General features: G+C 36.8%; 1 long non-coding RNA gene across 3 annotated transcripts in view; it reads left to right on the plus strand.

The window, feature by feature from the left end:
* The window catches only part of LOC118147347 (uncharacterized), a 383457-nt gene that overhangs the window by 194648 nt on the left and 162046 nt on the right, over window positions 1-26763 (plus strand). For all 3 annotated transcript variants that reach the window (XR_013526113.1, XR_013526114.1, XR_008476408.2), the window contains one exon: window positions 2380-2498. This is a non-coding gene — a long non-coding RNA (uncharacterized LOC118147347). The remainder of the gene's footprint in view (window positions 1-2379; window positions 2499-26763) is intronic.

The raw sequence follows: 26763 nt of genomic DNA on the forward strand, positions 1-26763 counted from the left end.
CCCCTGGTTAGGATATATTTTATTATGAATCTTAATTATTATGTTGTAAGAACCTTAAGAAATATTAGGTTGTTGGCACCTATCCAGTGTGATTCTATGTAGCCAGGTTTTTAAAGTTTATTGTCTTCTCTTCTGTTTTTTTTTTTTTTTTTTTTTAAAGTCCTTAGGACACTGGCTTCTACCATTCCCTTACTGCTTCTACCAAGAAAGTTGCTAGGGGGACATATCTCATCTATAGGAGCAAAGTGCATAGGCTTTGTCACAGCTTCCATTGTTGAATTTCATATATCCTGAATGGTTCAGATGATCAAAAATCTGATTCCTGAACACATTGTGTATCACCATAAAAATATAAATAATATACCTTAAGTAGTCTATGGAGCTTATTTTGGAAAATACTGCTTTTTAAAGTATGATGTCGATTTGATGACAAATGTTGAATAGCACACAAACATATAAGATGAGTGTGACACCTTGGAATCTCTCCTTATATGAGATTTTCTTCCATGTAGCAGCAACCAAGTCAAACAGTTTAAATTATTTTACCTATAAAATAGTTATATTTTATGACTAAGAATGGGAGGGCAGGTAGCTGGGCACGATGGCTCACACCTGTAATCCCAGCACCTTGGGAGGGCAAGGCAGGCAGATCATGAGATCAAGAGATCAAGACCATCCTGGCCAGTATGGTGAAACCCCATCTTTACTAAAAATACAAAAATTAGCTGGGCATGGTGGCGTGTGCCTATAGTCCCAGCTACATGGGAGGCTGAGGCAGGAAAATTGCTTGAACCTGGGAGGCAGAGGTTACAGTGAGCTGAGATCCCGCCACTGCACTCCAGCTTGGTGCCTGGTGATGGAGCAAGACTCTGTCTCAAAAAAAAAAAAAAAAAAAAAAAAAAAAAAAAGCAGGTTACAGAAAAGATCAGCATAATGCCAACGTAATAGGTTGTCTTAATTTATTATTTCTGTAAATTCCTCATCTAAGGCTTAATAATCTTCAATCAGGCTCTTCTCTGCCATTATAAAGATGTACTAATTTGCTACTTGGCAACTAGACCAATATGTCTATATATTAGTCTTAGAACACAAATTTGAATATATTATTTTTTTTCCTCTAAAGCTTTTGAAACTTTGTAGCCACTTTACCAATTCTCATTAAAAATGCTGAAACATTATTACTGGGGGAAATTTCTTAACACTATATGAGATAGTTCATGAAATACGTAAAGTACTTACAATGCCCAGGAGAATTTTAAATGAAAGCATTTTTAGAGAAGAAAATAAAAACAATGTAAATGTGAAAAGAAAGCTAAAGTATTACTATTCAACAAAACAGAATTATGTAATATAAATATGATCCAGGGCAGACAGCAAGTCCTGAGGGGAATTTGCCTGTTGTTGAATGGAGGGCCCTGGAGTTGACCTGGTCCCAGCCTGCGTGAACCATGTCTGGAGGGAGGGATGGCAGAGAAGACTCTTAAGCTCTTGATTCCATCTGGACCAGGATTGTTGCTCCTTCTTTATGTTGTTTGCCGTTTTTTCCATCTTCTACCACCTGTGCTGCAGAACCAGTGCTAAATAGAATGCTGATATGTAGACTTCCATTGAAAACTGATACATGAGCTCAAAAGAGGATGCTGACAGCAAGAGCCCCACAGTAGGTAGATCTAAGCTGCATTGTCAAACGGTTTTCTACTGTCTTATTGAATGTGAATGTTTACTTATCTGTAGCCTCTTAGAGGGGAGCAAACTGTAGGGTCACAGTGCCTGGGTTCAAATCTGGGCTCTTCAGCTAACTATTTCTGTTGCCTTAAGTCACAGAACTACTCTGGGTCTCAGTTTTTTCATCTGTCTAAGGAGATAATCATAGTACCAAGCTCATAATATTGTCATGAAGTCTAGGTGAGTTAATATGTGTAAAACCCTTGGATCAGTGCCTGACAAAATAGTAAATGTGGAACATTAATATTGGTAATTAATAGTACTACAGTGCAAACTCTTTGAGGTCATTGACTGTATGTTTATAATTGCTGTGTCTGCAATATCTAACAAGGTACCCGCTACACAGTAGCAGTTCAGGCAAGAGGTTGAATGTGGACATTGCCTTCTAAGTAGCACATTTTATAAGACGCAAATGTTAATAAGTAATATTAAAATTTCATATTTTCTGCTAATCCACGATGTGAGAAGTATCTGTTAACAAAAAATCAGGTTTCAAACACCAAATTGAAAGTATACCCTGTAAAAGAGCATTTATGTGGAAATGCTTGTCTCAAAAGCTATGTTTCTGTAGAGAGAAAATAAATATACATGTATATATTTATCAGCATGATATTTATGATCCTCACTTACCTTAAAACTTTCATTTCTCTTTAGCTATCTGATGAATGATCTTCTACTAAGGACTAAAACTTTAATCAGGTCTTCACTAAATGGTCACCTTCACGATGGGCTCTACTCTGATTGCCATTCTTATCCCCACCCAACCTCTGAATGTGAGTATCCACCTAACCCTACTCTACATTTTTTCCTGCGTAAGCACAGAGCACTGTGCTACAATCTATGTGGTTTACTTATATGTTATGCTTACTAGTTATTATCTGCTTCCTTCAGCTAGATGTAAGCTACAGGTGGAAAGGAATTTTTGATACATTCATTTATATATCCCAAGTGCTTAGAATAATACTGGCTTAATAGTATTGAGACACACACTGAATCTTTCCTGGTTAAATAAGTGAACTGATCTTACGTGCTTAATTCTCTGTGTATCTGTCTGTATGTCTACCTATCCACCTGTCTGAGTGTAGGAAATAAGTTTGAGGGCACAGGATTCCCTGTGTGTCCTCATGTAGGTTCTACTACGTCTAGTCCTACTTATCACTCCATATTCCTCAAATCCATTGAGCTGGCAGTATACCTTCCTTGATAAAAGTATGATGAGTTGATGTTAAGATTTTACTTCTGACGTATCAGAAATACTACAACAGCACTGGAACACAGGGTGTTTGAAGAGAGCATAATGTCCAAATAATTTAATGTTAGCAATAGCTATTATTGACCTTTTCTTTCTGTGAGAAGCCCTCAGAACGTCTTCCCTTCTGATGTGGATATCTTCTGTGTAAGACATTCACAAAACACCATGACTCTGTAAACTGGGCCATTTCAATCCATTTGCAGTGAGCTTTCAATGTAGGGCACATCTGATCTTTGTGGGCCTGAATATTGAAGAGAGGATTTGAAAATTAGACTGGGTTAAATTTCCTAGTGTGGTACTTTTTAAATGAAAGCAGCCCACTGAAAAGATAGTTTCATTTTTTCTTTAAATTCCTTCAAATTAAACATTTCAAAGTGTTTTGAAGTAGGTAATCTCTTTCCTAAATGTCACAGTCAAATTTCATCTTCATAAGAGATACTAATGAGCTATCCAGTATGCTGCCCTCAAGTTAGTTTGGCTACACAAATACCAAAGTAATTTGGAGCCTTCTCTGTATTTACGTGACATAGGGAGAATTCAATTTTGCTTCTATTTCTAGACATTTAATTTGGGTGAAAGTACTATTTTCTAAGTGAGCAAGCAGTTATAAAGGCTTATGATTTTACTTAGCGATTTATAATGCAGTAAACACAAATCTGCTATTTAACAGGATCCATAGGGGCCCTCTGTAAGTTGATATTGTTAAACATTTATTAAGATTTAAAATGAAAAGGTTTGTTGATAAGGTTAAGTGGAACATTCACAGGCTTGGTTGGTACAGGTGGTTCAGGAATTAATCCAGTCTCAAGGAAAGGAGATACTGCTGACTTCACTAGTTCGCGGCACGGAGTAATAGCTCCTCATATTTATGAAAAGAAAAAGAGGTGATTAGAATGAATGCCCTCTTCTCAAAGTCATGAGGAGACTTCTGGGCTATTTGAGTCACTGTGGGCGAGGTTGGGGCTTACCGTCGTTTTAGGATAAGGTAACCTCTGGCCTCCTTCTCTCTGTTTTTAGCAGCAATCCTACTGTTTCTGGCTTTCTGGTGCCTTGAAATAATTGAGTTAGCTGAGATTTGGACTCTGAAGTTTTGGGTCATTTGCATGGCGGGGGTCAATGCTTGGTTATCAAGTGACAGTAGGACTGGAGAATGCAGGAGACTTAGGCCAAGAGCTTGGCACAAGGGACAGAAAATTGGCAGTGTACAGTCAGCTATGGGCCTGTGTATAGCCAGCTGCGACACTATGGGCCTCTAGGGATTAGTGGATATTCCCATGACAGATACCAACATCAGCGTTTATTACCTCTCTGGATTACACTTGCCATTTTTTGGCCTCTGAGGATTGTTCTCAATTCCTTCCCAGTTCTTCTATGAAGTTATAGAGGTTTCTTTTCTTTTCCTTTCCTTTTCCCTTCTCTTTCCTTCCTTTCCCTTCCTTCCCTTTTCCTTTCCTTTCCATCTTTTTCTTCTCTCTTCCCCCCTACTGAATCCAGGTTTTTTAAGTGTGCTGTATGAATACTTTTTATGATGCCTGCTGCACCATATTGTAGAAAAACAAGTGAAGTACTTTATTTTTCTTAAGTTGTAGATTAGATTCAATGTAGTCATTATAAATTTCACTTTCCATTACTTTATGTGTTTCTTGAATGTCTTGGAAATTGTTGTGGTTAATCCTAGCAGATTAGAAATGCCCAAGTAAGTGGGCATATGGGTCAGAGGAGGAAATATTTGAAAACCAATAATGGACAATGATGGAAGCCAGCTGAGAGGATGCTACCTTCATATTGCACATTTCCTCTTAGAAGTTGATAAGAGGGGCTAAGAAACGAAAGTAGTTTGATTGCAAATAAAAGTCATTTCACAAACTGCCTGACTGATGATTGAGGAGATCAGAATTCATTTTCTTTAGAAATAGTGCACTTAACATATTAAGGTCAATTTAATAAATAAATGTACACATTTGTTTTATAGACACTTTTGACTAACATATGAATGTTGACTTGCAATAGGTTTCTAATATAAATAATTTAACACCACATAGAAATTATTGGCACCAAAATATTTGTTATTGATGTAAATCATTAATTTTGATTTTTAAATGTTTTAATCCAACAGTTGAAATTTATTTATACTTCAAAAAGAATATTTAAAAGTAAATAAAATTCTTCATACATTTTCATCTGAGCAAAAGCATATCAGTATGTGATTATTGCCAATAATTATAAAGCATATTTTCAAATTTCCAGTTGTAATTACTAAAATATTATTTTAATTGCCCTTTTACTAGCTTTTTACTAGTTTAAAATACATAATTAAATATTTAAGTGTTTATTATATATGTGATTCTTAAGAAATGATTTTGCATAAGTGGAAGGTAAATATACATCTTAGTCTGTTTTGTGTTGCTGTAACGGAATACCTGAGGCTGGGTCATTTATCAGGAAAAGAGGTATATTTAGCTCATGGTTCTGCAGTCCGTACAAGAAGTGTGGCACTGGCATCTGCTCAGCTTTTGGTAAGGACTTTGTGCTGCCTTAAAGCATGGCAGAGATGGTCAAAGGGGAGGCGGGCATGTGTAAAGAGGGACCAAACCCAAGGGTGCTGTCTTTATAACAACCACTCTTGAAGGAACTAATCCATTTCCTCAGAACTAATCCAGTTTTGTGTGAGAGAGAACTCGCTCACTACCAGAGAGAGCAGCACCAGGCCATTCCTGAAGGTTCCACCCCCATGACCCTATACTTTCCATTAGGTCCCACCTCCAACATTGACGATCCAATTTCAACATGGGGTTTGGAGGGAGAAACACCCAAGCCCCAACAGTATGTGAACCTTATTATATAATACCATTTTTATTGACAGGTTAAACATGTTTAGGCTTGAAGCTCAATAGCAAATCATCTTTTATTAGAGAAGCAGCACTTTTAGCATACTTTAAAAATATCCTTTTCAGTCCTCATACATAAAATGAAGTATTAAAGAAAACATTTACTTTGTAACTTAAGCTTAATTTTAAAAACATGCCTGTAGTATTTTAAAGCTTATTTTTTCTATTTTAACTATTGTTTTGACTAGGGTGTTCTATGACCTAATAATTATGTGGTGTTGACTTGAGTACATTATTTTACATATTTTATGGGTAGCACTGTTTTTTAAATATTTTTTCCCTATTAAGAAATTAAGTGGGGCCGGGCGCGGTGGCTCATACCTGTAATCCCAGCACTTTGGGAGGCTGAGGCGGGTGGATCACGAGGTCAAGAGATCGAGACCATCCTGGTCAACATGGTGAAACCCCGTCTCTACTAAAAATACAAAAAATCAGCTCGGCATGGTGGTGCGTGCCTGTAATCCCAGCTACTCAGGAGGCTGAGGCAGGTGAATTGCCTGAACCCAGGAGGCGGAGGTTGCCTGAGCGGAGATCGTGCCATTGTACTCCAGCCTGGGTAACAAGAGCGAAACTCCATCTTAAAAAAAAAAAAAAAGAAATTAAGTGAGTGACAAATAAGCTAATATTTGTTTTTAAATAGTTGAGAAAGAAAAATTTTCTTTTTAATGAGTTTTAGAAATGAAACTATAAGTTGACTGTTAACTAATATTTACTCTTTCAGCAAGGACAAACATTAGAATTCAGTGGAAGGGATATTGATTGAAATTTTCTTTTTCAAGGACTATTAAGTGGGGAGAACATTCCATATTGTTTAAATGTTGTTTAATCTATACTTTTTTTCCATACATCCATTAGATAATATTCCCCCATGGCAGAGTTCTCCAATAACCATTCTCGCATTCTTCTTTTTTAGAAAGCACAGCCCTTTTGGCTCAAGTTATAGCTGGGCACACAACCACGAACTGATCATCTTTCCCAGCTTCCCTGTTAGTCAGATGTGGGGTGCAGTTGTTCAGAACTTGGTGTTTTCCTCCAGATGATATGTTAACTTCTCCTTAGAGAAATTATATACATTGTCCTGAAATCATTACATTTTAACCAGCTTGGGAAACATTACTGGAAAATTATACCTATTATATCTTAATACCTCATCTTAATTAGCAAAGCCATTGAGGTTTTAACTCCAAGGAGACAAGGGATGAAACCTGTCTAGGAAAATTTTCTTTTTAGAATATTTGGCTAATCCATCCAACTGGAACCCAGTTGTGTTGTGCATGGCCAGTGGTGCTGATTGGCTTTGGGTCATCTTCCACTGAGTTGCATGTGACCATTGGTGATGACTGATCTTTCCTATTCTTGGAACAGTTTCTTTTTATTATTATTATTATTATTATTATTTATTTATTTATTTTAGGAAGGGAGGAAGGGAGGCAGGCAGGAAGGGAGGGAGGAAGCAAGGGAGGGAGGGGGTGAGGGAGGGAGGGAGAGAAGGGAAGGAAGGAAATCAAGCAATGAGAGTGCCATTGCTGACCTGGATCTAGAGGTCTACAAGTTGATTTCTTTTTTTTCTTTTTTTGAGAGAAGGAAAGAAAAAAAAGGAGCGAAGGAGAGGAAGAAAGAGGAAGAAAAAGTGGGAGAGAGAATGGAAATGTTGCTTTATTCTGAAAAAAAATGGGTATTAATAATGGCCAAACAATGTTTCATTTAAACCTATGAGTAGGTGTGATGTGGTATTGACAAGAATGTGTATTTTGTGTATTTGAAGTGGAGAGCTCTATAAATATTTATTAAGTTTACTTGTTCTGGTTCTGAGTTTGAGTCCTTGATATCCTTATTAATTTTCTGTCTCATTGAATCTAAGTCTCTCTGTATCTGGGTGTTAGGATCGTTAACTCTTGTTGTTGCATTGATCCTTTTACCACTATATCTTTGTTGCTTTAAAATCTATTTTATCCGATACGAGAATTGCAACTCCTGCTTTTTATTTATTCATTTATTTTTGCTCTCCATTTGGTTGGTAAATCTTTCTCCATCCCTTTGTTTTGAGTCTTTGTGTATCCTTGCATATGAAATGGGTCTGGATGTAACATGCCGTTGGGTTTTGGTGGTATCTTTTGATTGGGGGATTTAGTCAATTGAAATTTAGGATTACTGCCATTTGATGTTAACTGGCTGTTTTATCCATTCATTGATGTAAATTCTTCTTTATGTTGATACTCTTTACTTTTTGGTATATTTTTAGAAAGGCTAATACTGGCTGTTTCTTTCTGTGTGTAATGCTTCTTTCAGAAGCTCTTGTAAAGCAGGCCTGGTGGTAATAAAATCTCTGAGTTCTTGCTTGTTCATAAAAGATTTTATTTTTCCTTCAGTTGTGAAGCTTAGTATGGCTGGATATGAAATTCTGGGCTGAAAGTTCTGTTCTTTGAGGATGTTGAATATTGGCCCCCACTCTCTTCTGGCTTGTAGAGTTTCTGCTGAGAGATCTGCTGTAAGTCTGATAGGCTTGCCTTTGTGGGTAACATGACCTTTCTCTCTGGCTGCCCTTAGTATTTTCTCCTTCGTTTCAATCCTGGTGAATCTAACAATTATGTGCCTTGGGGTTGCTCTTCTTGAGGAATATCTTTGTGGTGTTCTCTGTATTACCTGGGGTTGAATGTTGACCTGCTTTGCTAGTTCAGGAAAATTTTCCTGAATAATATCCTGAAGGGTATTTTCCAGCTTGGATTCATTCTCTCCGTCGCATTCAGGTACACCTATCAAACATAAATTTGGTCTTTTCACATAGTCCCACATTTCTTGGAGACTTTGCTCATTCCTTTTTATCCTCTTTCTCTAATCTTGTCTTCTCGTTTTATTTCAGTAAGTTGGACTTCGACCTCTGATACCCTTTCTTCTGCTTGAACAATTCGAGTGTTTAAACCTGTGCATACTTCTCGGAGTTCCTGTATTGTATTCTTCAGTTCTATTTATTCACTTATATTCCTCTCTAAGTTGTCTATTCTCATTAGGATTTCTTCAAACCTTTTTTCAAAGTACTTAGTTTCTTTACATTGGGCTACAACAGGTTCTTTTTAACTCACAGAACTTTCTTATTATCCATCTTCTGAAGCCTGATTCTGTTAATGGGATGCGCTCATTCTCCATCAAGCCTTGTTCCCTTGTTGATGAGGAACTGTGATCCTCTTTAGAGGGAGAGGCGTTCTGATTTTGAGTATTCTCAGCCTTTCTATGCTGGTTTCTTCCCATCATCATAAATTTATTCACCTGTCATCTTTGTAATTACCAACTTTCAAATTAGGTCTCTGAGTGAACTTCCAAGTTGTTAATTCCCAGGGCCGAAATATGAGCAACCTACTGCGCTGGCCAAAACAGCAGCGTTAAGACTGATGGTGCTTTTCTGCCTGGGAATCTCCAGTCTGTCTTCCTTCTTGAGTCCGTAATAGGCGACTCTGCCTTCCTGGAGCTCCAAACCTCGGTCAGAAGGGGAACCAGTCCTGTTTACTCTGCACCGAGAGCTGCCGCGCCGAGGTGCCGGCGAAACCACTGCTCCAGCCACAAGAGTCGCACTGGCGATCCGTGGAGCTCCTCAACTGGGAATCTTCTGCTCCATGAGCGACCAAAATTTGTCTGAAAGTGTGGTGTCCTCTCGTTCTCTGAGCTTTCACTGGGAGCTGCAATCCTGAGATGTTAGTGATCAGCCATCTTGGATCATTCCAGAACAGTTTCTGTCATTATTCAGACTGCTTGAATTATTCCAATTTCTTGTATCCTCTCCACTTACATAGGATGAGAACAATATATTTGCATAATCTATATATTTAATAGAACAGAATCCTTACATATATTAACATTCTTCTCCATATTCAAATTAATGAAAAGTGATTTCTGTTTTGCAAGGACCACATGTTAGGCTGTGCTGGTGTTGCTATAAAGGAATACGTGAGACCAGGTAATTTATAAAGATAAGAGGTTTAATTGGCTCATGGTTCCACAGGCTATACAAGCATGGTGTCAGCATCTGCTTGGTGTCTAGGGAGGCCTCAGGGAGCTTTTACTCATGAAAGAAGGTGAAGTAGGAGTGAGCATGTCACATGGCGAAAGCAGGAGCAAAAGAGAGAGAGAATGGAGGAGGTGCTACATGTTTTTAAACAACCAGATCTCCTCAATATCACAAGGACAGCAGGAAGCCATGAGGGATCCGCCCCCATGACCCAAACATCGACATCTCAACATGAGATTTGAGGGGGGACATCTAAACTCTGTTAGACTACTTCTCTTTCATAGTTTTATGTTCATTGTCTCTCTCTTAAAATATGTAATGGACATTTAATTGCTCAATTTGTACCAATTGACTTGATTTTAAACTTAATTGACTGTAATTCTTCTTCTTTTTTGAATACTCGAATTGTTGCCAGGTGGCCAAGAAGTGTAGATTGTTTTAGTCCCCTCAGTATCATATACACTTTGAAAGTGTCCTTACTTTTTCATTACAATGTGATGCTACATTCCTATTATGATAATTTCTTTCACTTTTCCTTTTGATGCAAGGACATGTGCACAACTTGACATTGAGCAAACATTTTTAGTTGTGTTACTTCTAATGACAGAAATAAAAGAACATATTTCTACTTAAGGCCTTGGGTTCATATTGTTTCTTTTTTTGGTTTTAACCACTAATGTTAAATTTTTTAAACTTCAGGGCTAGTACAAATTTGATTATTTTTACAGTATGCCATTTAGATGTTTAATTTCTCATTTACAGTGTAATTGTACTGCTTTTTTTTTTTGAAGCGGAGTCTCACTCTGTCACCCAGGTGGTGGTGTAATCTTGGCTCACTCCCACCTCTGCCTCCTGGGTTCAAGCAATTCTCCTTCCTCAGCTTCCTAAGTAGCTGGGATTACAGGTGCCCACCATCACACCTGGCTAATTTTTGTATTTTTAGTAGAGACAGGGTTTCACCATGTTGGTCAGGCTGGTCTTGAACTCCTGACCTTGTAATCCACCCACCTCAGTCTCCCAAAGTGCTGACATTACAGGCGTGAGCCACTGTGCCTGGCCTGTACTCCCTTTTTATCAAAAAATTTTATGTTGCATTCATTACCATTTTAAAGGGTGATAGGGAGAAAGAAATTTGACTCGAGGAATCATAGAGTTCTTGAACTGACAGGGGTTTACAAATAATCTACTGCATTCCTTTAATTTTACAGGTGAAAAATTGAATGCTTGAATAGAGTTGACAACTTGCCGTAAGTTCTCTGTATATGTATGTGTATACCCATGCACATGCTTACATGCGCACACAGAGCATCTTAAGTTGTTAAAAATTATTTTTCACGTCACACTCCCTTGAAGTCAAGCTTTTGTGAGTTCCCAGCGAGTATCTTGGGATGCCCAGGCAGAACTGGAGATGGATCGACTGTGCTGGGATCTGAATGAGCATGGATGCTCATTTTGACTCACTCCCTTTAAGGGATGGTTCTCAGGCTTTTTCTAGGGTGAGAACTAAATCAGGACTTTCTCAGACAAACATCTAACAGTTTAGAAACTGAAGAGATTATCAAAGCACCCTGTAGTTAGGACAGAAAGAAATGTGATGATAATACAATGGACTTTGGAGACTCTGGGGAAATGGTGGGAGGGGGGTGACGGATAAAAGACTACACACTGGGTACAGCATACACTACTTGGGTGATGCGTGCACCCAAATCTCAGAAATCACCACTAAAGAACTTGTACATGTAATCAAATACCACTTGTTCCCCAAAAACCTATTGAGATAAAAAAAAGTTAAAAAATTTTGTAAAGTACTGAACACACACTGAATATTAAGATTTCTATCATCATTACCACCATCATCATCATTACTGTTGCTATTATCTGAAAGTGGCTCACATCCTGAAATCTACAAGGAGAAAAATATTCATTGGCCTACATAAATAAAAGATACGTGCATGTATTAAAAAATGTAATGCCAGAGGAACAGTCCAAATCTCAGATCACTCTGAGCTCGTGTAATCTGTATGTCTGTTATGTTTTGCATTTTAAGAGATTTTCAAGATAGGTGTCCTTATGGCTGAGTTCCAGTATGAGAAATTAAGTAAACAGAGTAGATGATCTGAGAATCTTGGAAGTTATCTAGTTTAATTTTCTTATTTACGGAACAGCAAAATAAATCTGGTTTCAGTTTTTACTTTAAATTCTTATGGCATCAGAATACATAATGAGCAATTTGTTCTGCCAGATTTTTAAAGAGTTAGGATAAAAATAAGCAACATTGTACCATAATTAGATACAAGAGAGTTTTCTGATTAAAGTGCTTTTGGATTATTAGTGTTAAAACTTTCTATATAATATTTTAAGTCATTTTAATTTCAAATAGATGTCAGATAAACATAACTAGTGTGCTAGAGTCATTAAAAACACATTTTGTAATTTTGCTACACAGTAGAAGCTGAGGGGTGAACATCCATTAGCATTACCATCTGATACTTATTAAAATATATTTAACATAATAATCTAAAATTACAGAACTGTTATCCCCCATCCCTAATAGAAGCTTTTTCTTTAAATTCTTATGGCATCAGAATACATAATGAGCACTTTGCTGTATTTCTTTGGACCTCTTTTTGGAAAGGCTACATGATTAAGAGCAAAATGGTTAAAAAATTCTTCATTATTGGACAAAAATATCCTTTTTACATATATTAGAACGTACCATTGTAACTATTGAAGTATGATAGCATAATCTTAGTGAAGATAGAGCAACTCATATATGTTTCTGCAACGAATAGGCATAAGAGTAGTGTTTTCGTATAACTGGTTTTACACACATGTAATTACTTGCAATATTACAAAATACTCTCAAAAATATAATAATGGTTAATCCTACTGCTTTAAACTCAAAAAACAAAGTTGAGAAATTAAAGCTTTCTGTAGAAGGGTTATCTTTAGAAGTTGTCACTGAGTCAAGGACATAGTTTGATAAATACAGTAGTTCACTAGAAATAAAAACTGCTATATAGCCCCTAGAATAAAGCCCTGGATGCATACAACCATACAGTGTACACAGCTGTATTTTATCGACTTTACTGGGCTATTAGCTTATTGTTCAGAGCATATTGATTTATGCAAAAGAATCAGCAGTCTTACCCATTTCTTGGAAAAATGAACAATTATATTAAAACTTAAGAAAAATTACACAGTTCATTTAAATTCATGGCAACTGCCTTGGTAATTTTCATTTTACTAATTTGCAAATGTAATAACTCATCCCTGAAATCCTCTCGTCTGGCACTTTCTTCTTCTTAGAAAAATCTAATAGAGCAGAATTTCACTGCTTTTCATGTCATAATGATGATCTTTTTCCTTTCTTTAGTTGAGGAAAATTTTTTTCTTAACCTACTTTAAACCACTCAGGAAAACAAGTGATTAAAGCACATCTAGTGGTTCAGTGTCCTTAGCTTTGTAGCGTAAGTTGTTTTCTAAAGTTATGTACAAAATGTTCACTGCAAATTTATTGTGAGGAGAGAGATGTGTCAAAATTGGCACATGTTAACTCAGATGTGTGAACTATCAATCTTTATTTTGTAGCTTATCTCATCTGTTCCTTGAGCTCTTATTCTTGTGGAAGGAAAGACAACATTTCTCAATTGAAACTAATTTAATGTTTCCTCCAGTTTAAGCCACATTTTTAAAAGGGGAATTGGAAATAAATTCAAGTATTTTCTCCTTTCTTTCCCACCCACCCCGAGATGGTTCTCAGCCTCGGACGAAGACCCTGTTTCCACATGGTATTGTAAGGAATGCCCCATGTACATTTCCTGGAGTCCCTTTGGGGAGTTTATTTTGCTGGTTTCTGGTCAGCAAAGTCTGTCCTTATTGCTCAGTCTGACCTCTGCTGCCGATGGAAGATGACTGATGTGATTTTTGTTTGTTCTTTGGCATGGTCAAGATGTAATGATGGCCTTTCTCTTGGTTAACTCTGTCATCTTCCCCAGTGCCTGGTGACCATGTGCTCTCTTCAGCTCCTGTTGGCAGTGGTTTCCCTGATTCTGGCTGAGACAAATTTGCTCCTTTTCTTGGATGGTCTCTCCTGTAAACGTTCTGCAGGATTGCTTGTCCTCTCTCCGCAATAACTTTATTAGTGAGCTCACCAGCTAGAACTCTCTACCCCTTTTAACATCCTCCTTGGGACCTGCTGGAAGTTCTGGATTCTCTGCATACCCAACATAGGCCAAAACATACTGTTCTGACTACCATATTCACCCTATATTAATGCAGGGCCTTTTTCAAGGTGGTCTCTAACTAGAGTCCAAAATGGGAATGATGCCAAAGCCCTCTGCTTTTGGTCTCTCTGGCCTTTCTGGGTTATTTTTACCACTCACTTTCTCCAAGGGTTAGTTCTGGTGTTGCGAATACATCTGGAGAAGAGCAAGAGACAGAGGATACTCATGAATAACTTTCTACTCCTTTCTCTCTACTTAGTTTCTTTTCCCTTGGTCAGAAGGGTTTTATTTTTTCTCTTCTTCTTCGGCTGTGACTACCTTTATTCAGATCCCACTTTCTTAGCTGGATCTGCCCTTCCCTTATGAGGGGCCAAAAATGCTTAAGGATTGCAAGAAAATAAACAAAAAGGAAAATATATCAGTAAATATGTCAATACCTCTGCTACCTTCTTCTTGACAATATCCCTGAAATGTCATGGAATGCTATTTCTATTTCAAAAATAAAAAGATAGTGAGTGAAATTAAGGGCATTTAGGAGGAAACTGGTCTGTAATTTGAGGTTTCCCTGCTATAGCAACGCATTGATTAGTGAATATTTATTGATGCTTTTACATTATGTTTGAAGCTTTGGGAACATCTTCAATGCATAAGACATTGGTAGGCCCTGTACTTAAGAAACTTCCCATCTAGTTAGGAATATAAGGCTGACATGCTGTTAACTAAAGATGACAAACAAATGTTTAAGGACTCAGACTATCATAGTTCATTGACAGAGTGATTGATTCAGGCTCGGCTTGTGGAAGAACATTTCCTGGCAATGGTGAAATATAAGCTATTTTTAGAAGTATAATAGGATGCACACTGGTGCACTAAAGAGAGGATGGTGATCTAAGGGAAGAACAAAACTGTAGGAAATATGTGGAGGGGGAAGACATACGTTTATTTCAGAAATGGATTAACCTGCCCCCCTCTTTTTTTGGTGGATCATCTATGTAAGAGGTGCTAGGAAAATAAGACTAAATAAGAGGCTTGGGAATGCCATACCTTGAGACATAGCCAGGTTTGCCTTGATTACCACATCACTGAATAGGGTAGATTAGAAAGAGTAAGGACCTTCCTGATGCTATACTATCAAAGCCACAGGGTGGCTGCTGTGGATGTATATGCAAGTCCTAAGAGAAATTGGTGGTCAGGGCACAGACAGGCTCCAGAGAGTATGGAAACTGGCATAGTTTTAACAAGGTTGCAATGGTGAGTAAATATAGAAGGCATTTTGACATGTAAGTGGAGCACAGAACTTAGTACTTACAATAGAAGACCAGGTGGCTGCAAGGAAAGTTTGTTGGTATATGGAAAGGCTCCAAATCAAAGATTTTAGGCTCCTAACCAAAGATCCCAGGCCCCAGAGTAGGATTGGTGGGGTCCCTGTCCCTAAGTAATCAGGACAATGACATAGGCTTGATAACCAGGAAGGGTCATTTAAACTTCCTGAGAATCTCATGCAACCTCAAAGTATCCAACATTTCCTCTATGGATGACATGAAAATGCATGTGACTTGCTCCAAACAGCACAATTTACTGGGAATAATGGATTTTGGAGTCAGGCAGACCTAGAAGTTAGTTGCACCACTGACCATTTGTGTGACATTGGTATAGTGACTTTAATATCCCTTAGAAAATCTCTTAAATGGAGATGAAATCTCACAATTATCATGTTACGTTGAGAACTGTCAGTAGAAGAGGCTATATATGTAGACTGTCTGGCATATGATAGACACTGAATAAGTATTAATTTTTCTTCTACTTATGGATATTACTTTCCCATTTTGAAATACTTGGAGGCTTATTTGCCGAGAGGCCCACACAGTATCTCAGATCAAATGCCTGCTGTTGAATTAATTATGTTCACTCCCAAACTTGTTTTTCTTCCAGTTTCCTACTTGCATTTATGGCATCACCATGCTCTGAATCAGTGAGCCTTTAATCCAGAGGCTAGAAAGGATGCAGAGACAGAATTAAAGTGAAATGAAGAATGGAGTTTTGGAAGTGCAGAGTTGTAACCTGTTTTTATTTTAAAATTTTATATCTTATTCTTAATGCAATTTGCATTAATTTTCATTAAAATATTGCATAAAACATCATTTATGTTGATTACTGAGGTTTTGGTGCCTCCTTAAATGTCCTGCACCAGGTGATACCTCACCTGGAAGTGATGCTCTACTGCAGACTTATTGTGCTTGTTCTACGTATTATTCTTTCAAATGTGACTTCATTTGCCCACATTTAAAAATGGGCTGATGTCACATAAGAAACCAGATCTCAAGGTTCTCCTTGAAAAATTCTAACACCTGGAAGAACCTCATCTGTATTTATCATGACGGTAATTTGGTAGACTAGCTACCTTCTTCAGTTTGCCACAAACTCTGCAATTTGCCACAGTTCCCACCATTCCATCTTGATACATACCCACATGTTCCTGAACGTTACTCATGTACCCCACCTCTTCTCTTATTCCTTTTCTCTTGTTCTTTGCTTCCCTCACTCCCTCTCTCCCTTCTTTTCCTTTTAATTCTACTTTATTCTTTAAATTTCTCTTCTGTCCTTCTCTTGGCTGGCTCTTCTCCATGTTTTCTGCCTCCATGTCCAGAGGATCTAAGCAGAGTAGAACCGTTAAGAGAATTTAGCGATTCTTCAGTCTTTTCTCCTATTTATAGGCAAGAAAACTGAAACACGAGAAGGGTGGGAGACTTGTCAAAGGTCAGACGATTATTTAATATAACAAATTATACCGAAGCCTATGCCTTTGAAGAGTAAACTTCAGTACTATAACCCTCTTTATTAAATTTTTTCAGCATCTCCACCTTTCCTGCCTCCTAACTCTGGAAAGCCAACCCCATAACCAAACCCTTGTCATGGCAAATTTTCACTTCTAGTAAAATCATCTTTGTTTTGGGCTTTGTCTCTTGCCCCAGTATGCAAAACTTTTGGCTAAAAGTGCAGGGATGCTATAAAGAGGGCAGAGTAAGAGCCAAGAGACAGCTGGTACAAGTGTGGGTATGCTTTTGCTGTGATAAGTGGCAAAAGAGGAAAAAGAGTAAGGAGGAGGTGCGCTCATACACCCAACTCTGGGGGGCCTTTGCCTAGGCAAAACTCAAACCAGGTACCTGGATTAAAACCAGAACATGCCTAGACTTCCCTTTCCTATTTTCTCTTAAGATAATAGTTGAGGAAATTATTGCATCAGACTTGGAGGGTTTTCTCTCCCTTGCCATAGGCCTCAGTGGGGGTGGTGCTGTACTGGGCACTTTCTAAACTTCCATTTTAATAACAGAGAGTGAGCCATGAAAGGATAAAAAAGTGAGAGATGACTTGTGTAATGAGAGGTTCTTGAAACTCTCTAACCTAAAATATGGAAGATAGGGATCAAAACTTCAAATAGTTTTGGCCTCTATATAGTCAATATTCTTAAAAGGTATAGAAATACAGGGCTGACTGTGGCTGAGTACATTATTGCCTAAGAGTGTGTGCCAAGGAGCTTGTAAAGGAGGGAGGTGATGGTCTTTTTAATGTCATGTTGGCTAGGCTCCTAGGCTACAGATCGCAGTTAGTCAAATGCTAATCTAGGTGTTGCTATGAAGGTACTTTGATGTGATTAAAATTTATAATCAGTTAACTTTAAGGAGATTATCCTAGATAATTTCTATGGTCCTGATTCAATCAATCAAAGGACCTTCAGAACAGACCACAGGCTTCCCTGAATGAGAAGACATTCTGCCTGTGGACAGTAGTTTCAGTTCCTGCCTGAGAGTTCTAGCCTGCCTTTCCTGACAGCCCTGCCCTGTGGATTTTGGACTTGACTAGATAGCACCCAAAATTATGTAAGCCCATTCCTTGCAATAAATTCCTTAACATATATCTCCTAGTGATCTGTTTTGCTGGTTGCATCTTGACTGATATGGGGTGAATGTAGAGAGACATCTGGAGGGTATTATCTACAACACTGACATCTTGAAGATGCCAGGGCTGAGTACCAGGGTAGAAGATATGGACATCGTGGATGCCAGACCTTAGTCCAGATGCCTGTATAAAATCCGTGAAAATTTTCTACTTTAGAGAATGTGGCTCATACTGATTACTCAAGTAATGGCAAATAAAATTTGATAAAGTGATAAGCATGTCCCTTGTTCAAACTATCTAAGATGATACAGATTTTATAGTCTTCAGACTTCAACGATTCAGGTTTCTCAAGTTAAACCAAGCTCAATTACCAGTTTTAGATGTTAAGCACAAAATATCAAGCAATCACTCATTTGAAAGTCCCGGGATAGAAATGGGTGACACTCATTGTTTTAATGGAGGCCTCATTTAGAAGGCAAGGAGTACTTCTGAAAATATTAATAATATTCAATCCTAATTGTCAAGGCACTTTCCAACAAGCTGCTGCTTTTCTTCTGCCTCCTGCTTTCTGTTCAGATCTCAGCTTTTATCACATTCTTTTCATGGAGGGACATCTCAAAGTGCCTCTTTGCTTAAGAGAAAATGCTGCTGAGTGGGGCTCAGGCTTAAACACAGGCAAACTAATTGGTATGGGAGCAATGTGTTCCTTCTCCTGGCACAGCTGAGTTAACAGAGTTAGGTCTGTGTGACTCATAAATCACTTCGGAATTTTAGCAGGAAAGGCCTTTAAAAAGAAAATGTAGATAATGGATGGAGAGATCAAAATGGAAAAGCTAACTATTAAAATAAATACAAAATATAGGTATTAAATACTGAGGAATACTGGTTGCATCTTGACTGATACATTGTCAGCAATGTATTAACAAATGTATTAACAAATGAACTAAGCTCATATTTTCTCATAGTACGTCTGTCTGCTTTGAGTCTCATTAAAATATTGGCATGTGAAGAGCTGGAGTTCTGAACCTCTGTTTCTTTTGTAATGTCTCTTAGCAGTGTTTACAAAGAACTACCAATCTGTCTAAAGATACTGCTTCAGTCTTCTGTGATTTTTGCAGAAAGCACTACTCAATCTTTTATTGAATAAGTTCATATTTCTATAGTGAATATAATCTCTCTGGGTAATAGTTAGATCAATAAGTCATCACTTAGGGGCTTAATATCATTTCAAGTCAGAAAAGAAGCATAACACTGTTTTGGCTAGGATTAAATTGAGTTGTATGTAATGGAAAACCTGAAGCAATAGAGGCTTAGACAAAGCAGAATTTTCTTCCTTTTTCCAGTGCATGATGGCTGGAGGTATGACATACAGGGCTAGGGTAGCCACTCCGCCATCATCAGGGAACCAGGAACTTAGATGATTCTGCACCACCATCTGGGAACTTGGTTTCCATCCTCCTTCATGGTTTAAGATGGCTGTAGATGCCATCTTGTTAGTGTTCTAAGCAACAGAAAAAAAGGGGAGGAGGATGAATGAAGAGCACTTCTTAGCTCAGTCAGTACCCTTTGGAATCTTCATGTAGTTCCACGTGGCTCAGTGTTCAACAGTTAGTCTCTTCATGACACCGAGTGTGAGGAATCGAATACTGTTGTTTTAGTTGGTACATTATTGACATGGGTGACATAGGGCAACAATGAAGAAGGTGGAGAGCTAGTAGTCTCTGCCACAAATCTCTATTTGAAATCACATAAAAAATGGAATGACACTGTTTTGTCTAAATTAGAGGGAGAACCAAGATCAGAATTCTCACCACTCTGACTCCTAACGGAATATCTATTCTGTCAGTTTGTTGCCATACATTCTGACATTTCTTGCTGGGAACGTTCTGAAGATTTTCTGGTGGGCTTCTTCTACATGGGTTTGAAAGTTGAAGTGATACAATTAGAGTGGAGGCAAGAGAATAAGTCACTGGAGAAAATGTAAAAGTACACAGATGGGATATGTGTATGTGCACCCAGAATGGCCTTGTGAGGGTGGAATAGAAATGGACTGGTGAGTGGCTGGCTAATGAATGGACCCTTCAGGTATGCCAATTAACTAAATCAATGAAGTACTGTGATTGTCCCGGGAAGAGATTTGGAAGCAGATCTTTTGTTTTCCTTCTCTTTTCGGAGACCTTGACTTTGTGATGCTTCGTGTAACATTCCATTCTCTTTTATTTGAGAGCATTTTCTAGTTTCCTTTTGTGATAGATCAAGTTGAGTGTTTTACAAGAATTTGCATAGTCTTGGTGTTGGCTGAATGTTGTGGAGAAACATTTGAATCTAAGCAATAATCTTTATGCCAAGATGTTGGAGGTTCCAAAACTCATTAGGGACCTTTTCCAGTATTAATTGAAGCATGCAACTTATCACAGGATTTCCAAGGCTTACAAGAAGTCATTCAGATCATTAGATGAGGCGCCATAAGGGATATGTTTGTAAAATGGGAAAAAGATTGTGATTCTTAACCTCAGCCCTTTCTCTTACCTCTATCTCTGCTGAGAACAAGCTTTCAGATCATGGAGTACATGGGCTGTTTTGGTGATGGGGAGGTTTAGTGAGCTGGGGACTGTGAAACATGGAAGGTCCCTAATTTGTTCACAAGCCAGCATCTCTGACTTTATAATACCAACAGACCAATCATTGTCTTCTACTGTAGCCCAGGATCTCAGGTAGGGCACAGTCACTAAGGAATACTGAATCAATTAACAAACCACGTGGGTTCCTTTAATAGCTTATTTTTAGGAGGTGGTAAAATACAGAGTAAATAACAATATTTCAGAGGTGTCAGGTTGCATATAGTTTGGTAGCAGAGTTTCTAGGTTTGTCTTTATTATGGCATTCAGGGATGTGAGAAATTCATTGTTTAATAATTCATTGGTAGTGGTGTCTTGCCTTTAAAACACGTGAGAAATCCCAAAGTATTTAACACCCCCAAATCTACCAAAGTTTAGGGGTGGCTAATCTTATCAGAGGAAGCCTCTAAAATCATCCTTAATAAATTTCATAAAGTTTTATTCTAGGAATTTGCATCCATAACACATCCAATACTACTATGAAACTCCTCAAATAAATTGTGTGAGTGAATAAAGCATTTAGTAATTAACCTGTAGCATCTTTATAGGTATATACTTAGGTCTATTTTACTATCTCAAGAAAATACTTTGCCTCAAGAAAATATTTTGTCTCAAAATATTTCTTAGTAAGAACTTTCTAAATGATCTCTACTTTTTCATTCAAAATATTCTTGGAATTTTGAGGAAACAAGGTAAAATATTTCCAAAAGAAAATGAAAGAGAGGAAGACTTTTTTTTTAATCTGAAGGAATGAGTTCAGAAAACAAACATTGATAGTAAATTTCCATATAAGAGAAAACATGGTTTTACAGCAGAAGCAAATACAGAAATAGATTATCCAAGTATAATGACTGGGAACTTAGATGCATAAACACTGTAAAATTAAATGTCAAAATTTATGACTAGCAATGTCACTTCAATTGTGTCATAAAAACTTTTTTACACTACTTTTGGTTATGTTTTTGTGAATGTTTTTTAAAAATGACCCTATTAGTAGGATAGCATATGGGGGATTGGAACAATTTATGATATTTACTCCATTTAGCTGTGGTATGTATTTATATCTATATATATGTATATACCTACATAAGTTTATACACAGGTACATATATGTCTTTTCCTATATGTATATGTATACACATACTCATCTACCCCCTTATAATGATTAAGTTTGTTGTGAATGGGATTCATTACAGTTCTTAAGTGCCACCCCCTAGTTATATGTTATCTAGCTGTTTCTATATCTTAGTGGTTACATTTCTCTTTGTTGGAGTGATTATTATCATCCATATTGAGAGTCATGCTTCAACTGGAGCAAATTAGAGGAAAAATTAACCACAGACTCCTTACAACAAAACATTATGCTGACATTTAAAAAATGGCTGAAACTTAAGTAAACATTAAATCAGTTTCAAAAACTTTAAGTATTTTAAAGCAAGCTGTGGAGTTAAAGCAAAGTTTCTGGTATATACAGGTATCCTTTCTCATGTAATATTTAGCAATCTTTTTCCTTGTCCTTTTGACTACAAACATTAAAAACTTCCTTTTCTCCTTTACACTCTACTAATATCAGTTTGATTTCAAATTTCAGATGGCTTTGCCTTCCGTGCTCAGTTCTGGATGTTGGTTTCTTTAACCTTAGGAATAATCTGTCTCACTGCTTCCAAAGAAATTGTGGTATATTCCCTAATTTCTGGCTGTCACAAAATCCCTTGTGATCTAACTTTTGTTCCAATTAGAGATGTAAATTAAAAAAAAGGCTGAGAATAATTCTGGTGGAGCAGAAGTTCTGAGAATAATTCATTCCAAATCCTTTCAACTCTTGTTTGATGTATTTGAAGGATGATAACTGAGTTAAAGGTTTAGCAGCTCTTTACCAGTTTACCCAACAAGTACACTCAAATCACTCAGAAAATGATCTTAAAAATGAAGAATCCACGAAAACCAACCCAGAATATAAGCATTGTATATAAATATGAACATCACATCTTCGTAGGATCATGTAGGGATATAGAGAGCAGGTAATTATACACTGTATCCTTCGAAGCCAACACACACAAAATGCTACCTTTCTTGCTCATATTACAATATTTTTTGGAGCATATTGAAGAATATAAGTAAAATTTCAGAGTTCTTTCAGTTGAGGTCTTTTAGAAACTAAGGAGAAAAATGGATTACCATTTCGGAAGAAACTTAGATTAGCCAGGGGTGGGAATTATTTTACTTTAAGAATTTTCAGAAACTAGTCACTAGAACTAAGTATTATTCAAGAAAGTGGAATCTCCACTGGTGGCTTTTAAAAACAACAACAGCTATAATTTATTTTGCATCAGTTATTTAGAAACCCATGGAGTGGATTAAACAATCATCAGCTGGTTTATACTTCCATGAATATGTAATTCCTCCATTGATACACTAAGCGTTGTCATTAGTAGATCAGGGCTCTTCTCATAAAAACCATTATTTTTTATTGCAAAAACCATTAATAGCAATAAAAGTTAGGAATTATCTTAATGGGACTATGATTATTATTCAAATGTTATTGCTCTGGTTATAGAAGATACGCTTTTAAGAATAGTTTTAGTCCTGCCTTGTCCCCAGAGTATACGTTCTAAGGCCCCAGTGGATGCCTGAAACCACAGAGAGTAGCTTATCCTGAATATACTATTTTTCTTATATATGCATACTTATAGTAAAGTTTAACTTATAAATTATACAGAGTAAAAGATTAACAAGAAAAATAAATAATCAAATAGACCAGGTATAACAATAACTCATAAAAGTTACATGAATGTGGTGTCTTTCTCTGTCAAAACATCTTTTATTTTATTGCAGGTAACTGACACCCAGTAAAATAAAAAGCAAACCACAGATTAGGGGAAAATGCTATAATTGATTATGTTGAAATATATCTGTGGACTGGCATTAAATACATACCTCATGGGAGTTAAACAGTGTCTGTTTTTTTCCAACTGTTGTATAATCAATTTTTGCTTATTCATATTCACAAATGAGAGTAGTGGCAGCCTTATATTGTTTTGATGGGGATTTGAAATACATTAAATTATTCTATTTGTGGGATCATGTTTATATTCCTCTTTGATTTCCTTAGATGAGAAAATTAACTTGCATTTTCTGGGTATTTGAAAACTCTTACTAGGGAGAAATAACAGGGAAATGACAGGGAAGAATTGAAAGTTGAATTTAAAAATCATCTGGGCATAATCAAGCATTTTCTTTAGAAAACTCAGTGGCAGAATTTTTGTGTTTTGTTTTATGGGCCTAGTTAAGATGTTAACTTCAGTGCATTTGAAATTTCAGCAATAAATGCAGGACAGGCATTTTTGCACTGGACAAGTAACAGTTGGCAATTTGGATTAATGTGTTCTAGAGTTCTCAAGAACTTTTTTTTTTTTTGCCTCTGTTTAACCTTTGTTTCTCTTTTCTTTTGTTTCCTACCCTCTATTTTTTCTTATTATCATTATAGGTTATTTTTACCCGTCTTTGTAAACCTGATAATTGCTTGAACCTTTTAGGTTTTCGAAATAGCTTCATTCAGAGTAGGCTTATAGGAAAGAAAAAATTGGAACCATTTAAAACAAATTATTTATCTCATAAATACTCAGATGAAAACATGTTCATTATACAAATTTCAATGTACACATTCCAAAGTTTTTCTTTTAAGGTACTCTTGGGACTCATGCTTGGTAAAAAGTATTACCTTTTACCTTATGACATGAGATATTTGCTATTTCCTATTTGTTAGAAATCTGCAGTACAAAAATGCCATAGGAAGACATAGCTCCTGATATGATGCTGTACAACTTCCCGCAGACAGAAATCATGGGTACAAAAACCTACCATGCTTCATCAAAGTACACATCCTATCCTAAGTTTATTTGATTGGCTGGAAAATAGAACACAGACAGGTTGTAATAACAAGTCACTACCATTATAGTCCATCTACTTGTTTCCAAAATACTATTTTTTTATACTTTAACATTTATAAGGTTGTAAGGTACTATAAATTGATGTATACATTTATTTTGGTAGTTTTTTCCCCTTCTTTCACCTAAAGAGCTATAATTAAATTGATGTTTCCTTTATAATCCTTGGAATTTTAGATTGAAAAAACTGTGGCATCTTAAAAATACAAAGAAGTAAATAAGCAGAAGCAAGCAAACAAGCATGAAACAAACAGTTTTAGATTTCAAGTCCTGTATAGACAGGAAAAGAGTGTCATTACCAAAATACAGCTTTACTATAGAGATATGAAGGAATTGATTATGTTAAAAGCCATTTTTAAAAATTCAAAGCAGCATTTATTTGATGCCAGCCATGCCCCAGGCACAATACTATGCATCAACCTTATAAAAACAAGTAAGGCAAATTTTGCATTTTCTAAAATAAAACATAAACTTTTAGTTAAAAAATTGGCTCTTCTTTCTAACTATATACAATTATATATCAAGTGAAAGACACACTTTAAAAAATCTGAAAGAACACAGTAAAAGCAATTTAATGGGACATAAGTAAATGGAAATCGACTATGTGGTACTCTTCAACCTGGAATCAGAGTCTTGAGTTTAACAGTAATGGATATATGACTCATGAAGCCTAAGAGAGGTTGTAATTTGAAAAGGAATATGACATATAGATGACAGTTTAAAAGACATTAAATGACTGTGTTCAGCCTTGTATTTCACAAGTCTTTAGAAGCGGGCAACAACAAATATTTGTAACAATGTGACTTGCTCCATCTTTCCTATTTGCAACAGGTTTTAATTGCCATTGTGCTAGTGAATTAAATTGTATCAATTAAAGATTATTTCAATAAAAGACTGCAAAAGGCCTCTAAAAGAGGCTGTTCTATTGAATCTGTTTAAAATCCATCGATTATTTCTCTCTATTTTCTCTATTTTGGGTGTTCGTTTGCTTTAACATAAGGATTTGTTAATAACCATGAGCTATATGAAATGATATCACAACTGTGATACTTGACAAAGTAACTTTTGACAGAAAGTTAAATTTATTCAAAGTATGGGCTGAGAGTTCTTATTAGGGTTCACATTCTTTATATTTCCAAACTGGGCTAATGAGCAGGCCCCAGGATAAAGTGAGGGGTAGGGGCCGTTGATTATGGTGATGGGTGGGGTTCTGGCCATGAGAGGTAGAAGGCCAAGGGGAGAATTGGTACTGTGTATAAAGAGTTTCTTGTGTAGCTAGTCCCCTAAAAAGAGCCTCTGTCTACTCTGTGCAGTTGCACAGGGCCATTTGGAGATGGATCAAAGTGAAGTCTGCAAAGCTTCTCATTATCCTTGAATTTACATTGATGTGGACTGGGAGACCAGTGACTGCTACTCCTAGTTCTGTTGTTTCCCAAAATACTCCATTAGGCAAGGATTTTTTTTTTTTTTTTTTTTTTTTTAGGTACAGAAAACGGCTGGTTCTTCTTTGCCATTAGAGTGGCTGTTGTGTGGGCCAGGGTAGTACTTTCTGTTAACATGCGCACATGAAGAAAGAAGTCTACTTGAGATACTAGCATGGCAGGTGGACTCAAGAGTGTGTTCATCAGGAAGCAGGTAATGAGTCTGAGTTGTGTTGATTTTTCTCTAACTATGTTACAGAAAAGGTCCAAATACCATATCAGGATAGGTCAAATGTATGGCCTGCAGTAAAGTCATGGAACCAAAAATTTATAGTCAGGCAGATAATATTAAAATTACAGTAAGTAGGAAGAAGGTGTGAGGAAGAGAGGAGTAATCTTTGGCTGCATCCCAGAGATTCTGGTACATTGTCTCTTTGTTCTCATTGGTTTCAAAGAACTTCTTGATGTCTACCTTAATTTCATTATTTACTCAGGAGTCATTCAGGAGCAGGTTGTTCAATTTCCATGTAGTCATGTGGTTTTGAGTAAGTTTCTTAATCCTGAGTTGTAATTTGATTGCACTGTGGTCTGAGAGACTTATGATTTCAGTTCTTTTGCGTTTGCTATGGAGTGTTTTACTTACAATTATGTGGTCAATTTTAGTGCCGTGTGGCATTGAGAAGAATGCGTATTTTGTTGTTTTGGATGGAGAGTTCTGCAAATATCTATTAAGTCCACTTGATCCAGAGCTGAGTTCAAGTCCTGAATATCCTTGTTAATTTTCTGTCT

The sequence above is a fragment of the Callithrix jacchus genome, chromosome 14 (genome assembly GCF_049354715.1).
Source record: "Callithrix jacchus isolate 240 chromosome 14, calJac240_pri, whole genome shotgun sequence".
Taxonomy (NCBI): domain Eukaryota; kingdom Metazoa; phylum Chordata; class Mammalia; order Primates; family Cebidae; genus Callithrix; species Callithrix jacchus.